Raw genomic sequence first — 12133 nt, 5'->3', positions numbered from 1 at the left:
GCCAGAGGTCTTGTACTTGGGTTGAGACTTCAAGAATTTACTTGCTGAACGCCCTTTCATTTTCATTTTAAAAACTGCCAATTAGCACCTACTTTATTGACATCACTACCCCCCCCCCACCCCCCCCAGACAGAGCTCCTTCTTTGAAAGACAAAGATGACTGTTTCTTAGTCTTTCTGGAAACAAAATTACTAACTTCTCTCCTCCTCTCCATTTCCTTTTTTCTTTGTAAGGAGGAGACGGTTAGAAATCTTATTCACGCTTTCATTCTCTGCATGGGGTAAGAGACTGAGCTAGAAGGGCAGGGTGGGTGGCGTTGCTTCACAGTTATTCCTTCACCTGGGACTGAAGGCCATTCGTGTCAGCAACTCTGTCCTGCTCAGCACTTGTTTCTATTTAAGTCCAAAGAAAGGCACATCCAAGGAAGGGCAAGAAGGTACCCTGAGCAGAGCCCAGGTGTCTAGCCCTTAAGAAAGACATCCTCCCTTGTCATCTTACTAGGAATGAAAATGTTTTAAATAATTAAAAAAAAATTTTTTTTTGTATCTCTCCCCCCCTCTTGAAAGTTAGATTTAGTCAACTTTCAGACTTCACAGTTTGCATCTTTCGACATTACATTGCAAACTGGAAAACTGCAGTTTACAAATTCACACGATTTACAGGTTTTCCCTTAGGAGGCGTGAGCCCACAAGCATTTATATTATATTCATGAGTGGAAACATTTGCATTTTTTTCTTCCAATAATCATTCTGGTGGTGACCGTTTAACCTGCCCCAGTCCTTTTATGGACGCTCCCAGCCCTTCCGGGCAGGTGGAGGCAGGAGGCAAAGACAAGGCAGGCAAGGCAGTGGTGTTGGGAGACGTACCAGTCTGGGCCACTTCAGGAAACACCCCAACGTGTTCTCCTTGCTTGTAGGTTATCGCAAAATAATCCAAACTGTGTTGGCGGGGACAGCATGTCTTTCGTCGGTGTTTAGGATTGCTAATAGCTCCATAAACTGTTAAAAGCAAGAAGGGTGGAATAGAAGCTAATAATAGGGGCCCCATGTTTTGAGAGCACACAACCAAATCCGTCACCTGGATCCCCAACACTGTCACTGATTTGGGCTAAGTGGTGTTTATAGTGAGCCTGACAGGCAGGGAACCGGTGAAAAGAGAAACAATTAGAAGAGTGTGAAGCAAACTGGGGAAGAGGGATCCCAGCGGGCCTCACACGCACAGGTGGTGAAGTAGACAGGAGTCTGTGTGCGCATGCGCGCACCCCGGAAACGAGTTGAGGAAGAGAAGAAACAGAAGGAGAGGGAGGGGTGGGGAGAGGGGAGTGTGCAGGGGGCAGTGGGTGAGGCCACCAGGTAATGGTACCTCAGCAGCCTCCACGGAGCCGAGTGCTCTGTTCTGGACGTGAGCGTCCTCCATCCTTGGAACAAGCTTCTGGCCTCCATCGTTGAGGGGATAATTGACCTACGAGTCCCATAGCTGGGGAACAGCAGAGCTGGGGTTTGAGCTTCTGTCTGTCTGAAGAGCCCAGGCCCTTAACCTCCGGGCAGCTCTTGGCATTAAGTGGCGTCTGTGGCACGTCACTGGTCACCTCTCCAGAGCTAAAAGCTGAGGGTTCAATCCTGAAATGGGCCAAGGGCAAGACCTTCATAATTCCCTTGCAGATCATACTTGAAGCTTAACGCCGTCCGAAAATTGGGGCCAGAAGGGGCCACGTGCTGGGGTGAAAGTGTAGAGCATGGCGGGCCCGAATACATGGCCTCTTTCAGAGAAATACATTACAATGCAACTCTCCCTAATAATGGTTTAGAAGCATCCTTTTCACAGATCAAGAACAGCCCATCTTGATCTTTATAATCACTTTTAGTTCCAACTCTGGGCTTTGGGAAGTCTGATATGTGCATTGGTTTTAGATTAAAACATGACATGTGGCGTTTTGGAAAACAAAGTGGACAAATAAAACTCTAGGGGGGATTTTTTTTTTTTTAAATGCCTTTGCTTGGGAACTTATTTATGCTGGTGTTGTTAGCGATTTTCCTTGGATGACAAACTTATATAATTGTAGTAACATGTTTCTGAGATACAGAGGATGAAAACCGCAACAAAATATAAACCTTTCAAGTCAGCACATGAGTACTGTATATTAATGACAGAAATGGAGCCAGGGAAAGGGATTTTAAAGAACGAACGTGGCAGATATCAGGGGTGCCCTGCGTCCTGTGGTTATATTATATGGGATTTCTAGAAGTGAGTTGCTTACCATCTGAGTGTTAGAAATAAACCAGAACATGATCATAATATGCATTAATGTAACTTGGGTCAGCCAGTCCTTCTAATTAAAAGCTCCTTCAAAGGCTCTCACAGCATGGAGCCCTAGGAGGCGGCTGTGTGCCAGTGCAACAGTGGGATGTTGGTTAGGATGACCTGGAATCGTCTCATCCGCTCCTTTCCCTGGTTCACTGGAAACTCATTGGTTGTGTTCTTTTCGTAATTCCAGTCCGTAATGTTTGAGTGAGGCCCTTTATTCCCTCAAGTTCTGGGACTGATAAAATTCAAATCGCATATTGTCTAATAATATTTGTTTAAATGCACCACCATGCAACAAACTTTACTATGAAAATGATGCCGGTCGGTTAGCCTCGGTTCTGACCCTGGGCTGCACCCCGAGTCACCTGGGGTGCTTCACAAGGTCCCTGAGCCTGGGTTCCACCCAGAGAGCCGGGGGCCGAGAGTCTGGGTGTGGCAGGGGCGGGAAAGTCTCCAGACCCTGCGAAGAGTCTCGCCCTCAGCTCTAGTGGAGAAACCAAACCAGAGGATTTCTAAAGCCAGGACTAACCCTAAAGGCCACCTGACCTCGAGGTCCTAAATGAATGTGACTGCCCCTTTCTGATTTCTAGCCTGTGTCATATATAACTAATGTCCAGAGTTCAGTTGGATTTCTCAGTGATCCTCGTAAGAACCTCGCCTAGCCCAAAGTACTAAGTAGCGAAGCATCTTTTCTGCCACTTGTAGTGTCAGTTTATCAGTTCATTCATGGGCTACATGTAAATGATATCCTAATCCTGCCTGCATTCAGCATAGCAAACCACACAGAAGAGGACACTTATGAACAATACCCCACATAAGATGGCAACTTGCTGAACGCCTTGCGCTTGCTGTAAATTACATCCGCCCTGTGGCCAGGGATCTTTCATCTCTGGTGAGAAACCCAACTCTTGTCCATGTGACCTGCTGGGGATTGATTTTGTTATTTTGCTTCCCACCAGAGGACTGAAAAAAAAATTTTAAAACAAAGACTGAGCGAACACTGGAGGAAAAAAAAAGACAGAGATTCCTGGGATTCAGAACTTGTTGTAAATTTTCTGGGCTAGACAAAAAGAAACAGCTATTATCCTGTGAGTTTGCCTGAGGGTCAAAGTCAGGCTGAGGAGTGAAGCATCCTCCTCAGTGTTGGGTTATCAGTCCCTCACAGTCAGCCTGAGACCCATCCCTGACTTGCTTAAACTAGTTATGGCAGAGATGAAATATTCCTGCTTACAGAGCGCTGTTTTTTCTTGGCCACATCAGCGTGATCAAATATTTCTAAAGCTAAACAGAATGACATATTGGTTTGCAAGGATTATCCACACCCTCCCATCAATTAAAAGAAAAAAAAAAGGAAGAAAGAAAGAAAAGCTGCTGAGAGGAGCAGGGCGAGGCAAATTTATGCTCAGAACGGTGCCCTGAGGCAGCTGTAGATAGTATTGTTCTCCTTCAGCTGCCGCCGGGCTGGTGTGTTGCTTTACTAGCTCACGTTCCAAATCTGTCACCAGAAGAATGTAGTGAGAATCTTGTTTCAATCTTTTGTCTCTCACTCCTCCCTTTCCTCAGTCAGAGTCCAGCATCTACACAGCCATGATCGCCAAGACTCCAAAGCAGCAGTTTTGAATAAAACCTAACAGGCTTTTCACATGATTCATAAGAAGAAACGGTGGTTTTTATCCCGCTCACCCCAGACACACATTTGCAGGCCCCTTTTCCCACTCACTCCAAAGGTAGTGGCTGCTGAGTTTTAGAACACATGGGATCATCCTTTCTGTGGTATCTGCAAGTCTCCATTGAGGCTGGAGTGAGGGGGAAAGAGAGAGAAGGGGGGAGAGAGAGCGAGAGAGAGCGAGAGCGAGAGCGAGACAGAGAGAGAGACAGAGAGAGACAGATTGCAATTCAGGTTGGTCATCTCTGCCTTTAAGAGCCCAAGCTGGAATGCAGGGACCACACAGCCCTCCCTCCACCATGTACAGAACCCACTGGTTAACTGTTTGTTTCCCTCATCTCTCAACGAACGCTGTGTTTTTAACATCTCTGGAGGGCAGTTTTGTCACCTGTGATATGGGGATGGATACTCACCGTCGTGGCGGCAGGCTCACCTGAAGGCAGGTGCACTAAAGCACGTTGTAAGTTAGAGAATGCTTTACGGTGATGTGCAGCTGGGGGCAGCGAAGGTGAGATGAGCTACTGAAAGCACTGTGTCTGCAGTTAAAGACCGTATCAGTGGAAAACGATGAGGTTAGTCGTTTATGCTGAGCACTGGGTGCGAACTGGTTTCCAGACGTGAGGAGATAGGGAAGAGGGCAGTGCGGGAGAGGATGGGGTGACCCCCTCTGGCCGGACAGCCAGTGGGCCGGACCCCGATACCTCTTTAGCTGTGGCATCACTTCCCAGACCCCTTGACCTCTCCATGGCCGATGGCTTGCTGAAATGCTCCCACCGTGAGCTCTGCATCCAGCGGGAAGGGAGTTTTCTAAAGACAGAGGCCAGGTGGGTGCACCCAGCACAGCCGAGCTCTGACTGGAGGAGGGGCTCCCCCAAGAAGAAGGGTCACACGGCACAGCCTGTGTACACTCAGACGTGAGACCCACTGCCTGACCCATCGCTGTGAAGACAGGGCAGTTAACCCCGCGGAAGAGGGAGTCCTGGACCCTTTGCTGAGCACAGCCTGCCCAGGGATGAGTCCACAGGCTACGGGGCCACCGTTGCCCGAGGGGCCTCTGCCCCGGCGCGGGTGAAGGGGCCCGGGTGATGGCTGCGGGATGCAGCAGGAGCGCCTGGGCCGGGGCCGTGGAGGGTGCAGCAGGGTCACGTGCGTGAAGCAGTCACGTGAGGATGCATGTGTCCCGGTGGGGCGTAGAGCCAGCCATGTGGCAGAAACAGAGAAGCACCGAAATGCAGAACGAGGACCAGCTGTGGCCTCCCCCTTGCCATGTGCATTTTTGTCTTGAAAAATGAGTTTAAAAGGTCGGCCCGCCAGAACGTGTTTTGCTCTGTTTTTACATTATCAGTTGTTTTTCTTCCCCCATCAAGAAGCTGGTTAGAAGGATGAGGGGACTCGCTTGCTCTGCCCCTCGACTGGACGGCTCTGGCCCGTGTGTTCCGACGTCACCGTCCTTTGTAAACATCGTAACATCCTTTGTCGGTGCTGCCGGGGCGCCGTGCCCTCAGCGCCCCGCCTGACTGCCCCTGCACGCCCGCCCAGCCGAGCCCGGGGCGGCCAGCTCTCTGGGTGAACCTCACTGCACTGCTTCCCGGGCAGCTGTGGCAGCCTCAGGCTTCAGCCCGAGAAGCGTGGAGGGGCTGCTTCCAGGGGCCCCGTGTGCAAGAAGCCATGAGGCGGAGGCCCATCTAGCGCCGACGCTCACGTCCCGGGTTAGCAGCTGTCAGGTAGCAAAGACAAACCTTAGGGGACGCCAGGGTGTCCTCCCCCACCCGACCAGCTCCCCCTCCCTCTCCCTGGTGTGGGCTTAACTTTCCAGAAGCTTCTCAGCAGCTTCTCACCAGGGGCTGGGGGATCAGACAGCCAAGCTCTTTAGAACTGGGTGTGCATTAAGAATAAAAGGACTTCCTGAATCTCCAGGGGTAGGATTTGGAGTCAATGCATTTAACAACATACTGCCTTTTAAAAAAAAAAAATCTATAGGATTTATATGTTGACTGTAGCTTAATATGTGGATAGTATTAAATATTCTCAGTGCAATTTGACACATGGTCCAAGATATCATGTTGCTAATTTGGGCAGTTCCATAATGTATTGTTCTTTCATTAGAGGGTTTGGGCTGCAGGTGAAAAGCGCTGTGAATTCCTGCAAGTGATAAAGGAAGCAGGGCGGCCAGGAGAGCAGGCGTCTGGCTCGTCTGGGCTTGGATAACCAGCCTGGCCAGAGGTTAGTGAAGGCAGCCCGGTTTCTGAGAACGTAGGTGTGATGGGCAGGTAACCGGGACCCCCCCCCCCATGGCTTCCCTTGCCCTGGAGTCTCCCTGGAGGGCAGGAAGAGTGTGAGATGAAGCCCTCAGGTTGCCAATTGAAATATTTGGGGAATTTCAGGGACAGAAGCCTGTCTTCTTCATGGAGAGGTTTCAGGACCAGCTTCAGGCACTTACCAGTTTACCTCCCACTGCCATCGGCTCCTGGCAGAGCCCACAGGGGACCAGGGGACAATGTGTGCCTGGTTTGTACTTTTAAAATAGTGTGAAATTTTTCTAAGACGTTGCATCATAATACAGTTTTAGTTTAAAATTACAGAACCCCTCCTTTTTCGCAAGTGCCTCTAACCACACAGATGATATAGCACGGCTGTGATCGAAAACTGTAACCATAACACAGAGATGAAATAGTCTTCGGATATGTTTAGGCCTGGATCACCGTATTTGATGACTTTCAATGTGACCTCAAATATCCAAAGTCCTGCTTTTATTTAAAATTTCAGTTTAACAAATCAATCATTTAAGACCTGGGAGATTTTTTGCTTTCAGGGTAGACACTGAGTTGAAATTCAGCGTATTTCCAGCTTTCCACCCCCTTTTATAGCCGTAAAACATGAGGCAGAATCCAAAGTGAGTAGAATGAAGTTTAACCTAGGCCTTAGCCACGAAAGAAACATCTAAGTAAATTATTTGAAGTTTGGTTGGACTTCCAGTGTGATTGTCACACAGATTTCGCTTGAAAATCAACTTGGCTACTTTTTCCAAGACAACATTTTACCCAACAAGACTCACTTTGCGTATTTTAACAGTGGTTGTCCGTGTGTGTGGTTAAGTTGGATCACGTGTTAGGTCTTGCAGAATACCTCCTTCCTGCAGGAGTGTCAGAAATGGAACCGTGGGCCCCTTGACGTTGAAATCTGCATCCTCACCCTTCACTGGAACCATCTTGGCAAGAAGAAGCTGAACAGGTTAGGCTTAGGGTTGGGGTTAGTTCAGGTAGGATTTCGACAGAAGTGAGAATCTCCCTGGACTCAGCTTTTGTGAGAGTTTATGCTCCTAAGGGACTCCCTTGCTCCTCGTGGAATATTCAAGTGGCTTTATTTTCTTATTTGAAGACATGTAATAGGTTGAAAAAGAGAATATGTGTCTGTGGCACTTAGGCACTTAAAAAACATCAGCACTGTTTCCAAGAAGCCTCTTAACATGCCTGAGCACTAGAGTGCTACCTAGGACTGGTATAAAGGAGCAGAGATGGGTGGTGTGGCGGGTACCCTGCCCGTCCCCCCCTCTGGGCCCAGGGCTGATGTCAGCAGCCACCCAGAGAGCACTGGGTTTCCCCACATGCGGCTGGGTAAGACCCCGTGTCAGCGTGGGCTTCACACAGCCAAGACCTGGGTTTCAAAGTGGCATCAGCGTGCTCTCTGCCGCCCTGGTGTGTCCTGTAACACCCAGTGTTCCCACATTCTGTAAGAACTCACACATTTAGGACCATTCGTTCTGATGCTGCCAGCTTAAAAAAAGAGGAGGGATGGAAGGAATGAAGCAGTAGCATCTGCCGCTTTGGAGTTTATGATTATTGTTTCATCAGATGCGCGATTCTGAATACAGTGTCCCCGGCGTTGTAATGTTTATCTACCAAAGAATATATGATTGTGGTATATTACTGCATTAGACCTGTGACTTTTTTATGAGACTACCTCAGCTTTGTAGCTCTCAGTATTTTAGTTGATAATAAGGAGAGCTGGGAACAGTGAAAGCCCTTTTATTTCGCTGATCACGAAGACTTGTTAGTTTGGATTGCATATGGGTGCTTACAGGCCACAGTCATTTTCTTCAGATACTTACTGAGGTCACAGGTGGAAAGTTCTGGGCCTGCCTGGGAAGAAGGGAGGTTAAAGCAGGTGGGAAGGACAGTCCAGGGGTTGGACCTGCAATACAAAACCAGTAGCGTTTCAGAATATTTGCTAGTTAGGTCACATAACGTACGTTTCATGTACATTAAAATAAAAGGCCACTGCGCATATGGGACATTAATTATGTCAGACCTTCGTTTTAGTTGTTTATGGCTAGAACGGAACCTTCTCACTGTATCCTCCGGAACAGGTCTCGGTCTGTAGGGTGCTCAGTGCACATTTGTTGAGTAATTGAATGAAGTAATTTGCTAACATTTAAGCCTTCCATATCTTAGAGACATTAAAGCTGCTGTAAACAAAATTGTCCTGACTTCAGGCTTTCCTGGGAAAGTGCATCAACTCCTTTCCGCCACTAGGGGACGACATAGTGCAGTTAAGGAATCCAGTTTCAATGACTTTTTTAAAAAGAGAGGTGAGTACTTGAACTGATACTTGTGGATGTGGGTAACTGTGACTAGTACATCAGTACTGCAGGAGGAGGTTTAAAGCTATATCAGCATATTTTAAGCTGAACACGGGATAAGCGTGTGCCCAGGTTAAAAACATATCCATAAAAATAGCCTGATAATGTGCTTAAAAATAAAGTATTTTATGAAAAGGTGGCAAGTGAAGCTTTAGTGCTTAATCATTTTCAAATTGCTTTCTGCCACCCAATCAAATTGCATATATGGTCTAATAGCAAAACAGCTGTAATGTGCATGTTAAAGAGAACATTCTTTCCTCTTCTGAACAAGAAAAGATCTGATAAAAATCCATCATCTAAAAAAAAAAATCCATCATCTGCTGATTTCAGGGGGGAAATGCAGTGGTTCTAGTTCTGCTACATGGCTGTTGACTAAATATAAACCTTCAAAACCGAGTGTCAGCTGCTCGCCTAACGTAGTCAAGTCTGTGAATAGATCTCTTGTGTGGAAACCCGTTGGACAACCCGCTGAAGACAGAAGTGCCCATGGGAGGCGAGGTCAGGGCGTGTCTCCACTGTTAAGGACAGGGTCACAGGAACAGGGAGGGAGGGATTTTCTCTCATTATGACCTTACATTTAATTAGCATAATCGTGAGATTGGCTCAGTAGTCATGGCAGATTATTTAAGAAATTTATTCTTTTTTTTCTTTCCTCTCCTCCAGCCTTCAGTTTGTCATTCCGCCGGTCCTGAGGTTTGGCCTCCTAACCCTTTGCAGGGTGGATCCAGGCCACCCCAGCCTCTTGCTGCAACGTCCTCCCTGCAAGGGGTCTCGGTGGACAGAGCATGTGGCCGGTAGCTAAGGCCTCTCGCCTTTTTTCTTTTCACGGCCTCGTCCCTGGTGGAGGGCTAATTCGGAATCGTAAGCCGCAGAGCTGTGGCGCTGGAGGGAGGAGGGGGTGGGCGCAGTGGTGGCCGGGCTCTCTCACTGGGCCTTAAATAACGGGAATTAAGCTTCACGGGAGTAAAGTAATCGCAAAAGCCAAGCGGTTCAGGGGTTGCCAGCTCGGGCTGCCTTCCCTTTCCAGGGGTGACGGGGATCCAGGAGCAGCTCTCCGCCCCTCCAGGCTCTGGCCCTGCCTGGCCCTCCCCTGCTTTGCCTGATTTCAAGGCCATAAAGGAGAGAGCGAGCCAGTCCCTTCAGAGTCCAGGTTGCGAGGAGGGCAGAGGCAGGTTAGGGCCAGATGGGGGTGGGTGGTCCTTTCTTAAACTCCGCTTTCCAGGGCTGCGCCCAAGCTTTCCGTCTTCAGTATCACCCTTCTCACCCTCTTGCTCTTTGCCAGGAATATCTAGACAGGAATTTCCTAATATCTCTGTTAGAGAATCCCCCCACCGCCAGGCGGGGACTGAATAGGTAAACGCCGGATTCATGGAAACCAAAACTTGATCTGATATTCACGTGCCCAGCACTTTAGCACGGACGAGGCCTCCGTTTCTCGTGACTCTGGTTTCAGCCCCTCCGAACTCCATTCCTGTGAGAAGCAAAAGGACGGCTGCTCTGTGTTCACTGGGGCTCTGAGCCATTCAAAAGGAGGCCAAGTTCACAGGGAAAAAGTTCACGTTGGACGTGAGCACAAGGGGGATGTGGCTGTTGGGTTAGTGTTCTTTGCCGTCATCCATCAGCATCTCGGCTGTATGTGTGGCTTCACGTGTGAACGAGTGGTTGGGGGGGGGAACCCGTCCTCCAGGTTTGCTATTTCCTGCTCCCTGACCCCTCTTTATCTCGCATCGGCAGTCCACTGGTGAAACTTGGAATTCTGGTAGCGTTGGAAACTCTGTGGGGACATATCAGATTTGGGTGACCCAGCAGGTGGACCACCTTCTGAAGGACAGACCGATGGCTAAAAGCAAAAGGAAATTGGAGCCACGGGTGAATGTGCTGTCATTAATCACACAGACACAGTCTCGTCCTTGTATGCGTAAGAGTCCAAGGCGCCCAGGCCGGAACCGAAATGGAAGTAAGGAATGCTGGTATTCAGGTGTGGTTTGGCTCAGAGCGCAGACTCTTTATTAGAAAATACAGAAGTTTATTTTCCCGGAACGCTAAGTGTTGTTCCTACACCTGACCCACTGACCCCCTTTTAAGGACCCAGGACACGCAACCTATTTGGAGACAGTCAGCAGCTGTTTTTGAAGTCGGGGCGTCTGGGAGAGTCAGGATGCACGCCACAGAGGTTGCTCCGAAGCCAGACGGTGTGCGCTCTCTGATGGAGCCTGGAGGGGCCCGGGGAAGGCAGAGGCAAAGAGGTTTCCCTTGCACAGCCTCCCTGGCCCCAGGCCCCAGCTGAAGTTCCTTTAGCCCAGAAAGCCATCAGATCTGGAGGCTGGCAGACTCTGCAACAGGCTCTGTTATTATGTAAATGGACCAACTGGGCAGGCTTTTAAGAGCTTTGGCAAAGGGTGACCCTTTGTCTGCCCAAAGGTAGGCTCTGGCTTTGCTGTGAGCCTCGGAGTCTGTACGGTGAACAGTAGGTGACCTAAAAGCCAGCCAGCCCGTCAACTTGCACACGGCCTTATTAGGCAGACCAGCAGGCCGAGAAGGCTGGCGCCTGGGGACAGGCCAGCGCAGCGGGTGGCAGTGGGCTGCGTCCTGTAAGGAGCCCAGACCCTGGAGACGCGGCCTAGTACTGCTCAATTAATTCTGGGGCAGTGATGTCAGAACAGGCACGCTCCGTGGCAGACACACTTTATGGTGTGGCTGGAAAAGAGGAGGTGACTTCCCAAAGGACAGAGGGGCATAGCTCGTTTTCCTGGTGCTCCACTTACCGTGAGGCTTGTGCGGTCGAGTCCTGTGTCAGGACTTACTCGATGAAGTATGGACTTAACCAGGGAACGTTTAACGCTTTCCTTTTAGTCCAGGATGTTTTGGCAAGTCAGAATCTTGATGGTGTTTTATTGTCTTTCTAGGGGAGAGGTCACGTACGGGGGAGCTGTCACCGGGCAGCAAGGTGGCACCGTGCAAAGGACAGTCCTGGGAGCAGGGGACCTGAGTTCTAGGACTGCCACAAACGGGCATAGGACCTTGGACCAGTCACTTCCATTGCTCCCTGTAAAATGCAGGTTTGACTGACAAGCTCTGAAATGACCTCTCCATGGAAATTTCTCTTCCAAAATGACGTTCCTTACATCTTCTTTGTTTCTCTTCAATAATAAGGTCTAATGAGCCTTGGTGGATGGTAGCCACAGCTCAGCATCTAAGGGAAATATCTAACTTGATTGAACTTTTTACGCTGAGTCCATCTTTTCTCTTTGCATTTTTTTTTTCCCCAAAACTGGATGCGGTAGCTAGAAAGTAGGGAAGACGGCACTTTTCTATACTGAAACTTTTGTTCAGGTGTCTCACGTTCTTGAGTTTAAGCAGCTGGTGAACCGGAGCTGTGGGGGACGGGGAGGGGCGGGATTGGCCAGAGGAGAGTTCAAGTTCATGTCTCTGGTCTAAGCCGTTTCCTTCTCTCTCTCCCGTGTGCACCTGGTGCAGGCGCTGGACCACCCACCAAGAAGGAAGGCACCTACAGCAGGTGTTCC

Source organism: Leucopleurus acutus (assembly GCF_964270905.1).
Source record: "Leucopleurus acutus genome assembly, chromosome: 1".
Lineage (NCBI taxonomy): Eukaryota > Metazoa > Chordata > Mammalia > Artiodactyla > Delphinidae > Leucopleurus > Leucopleurus acutus.
This window is presented reverse-complemented; position numbering follows the sequence as displayed.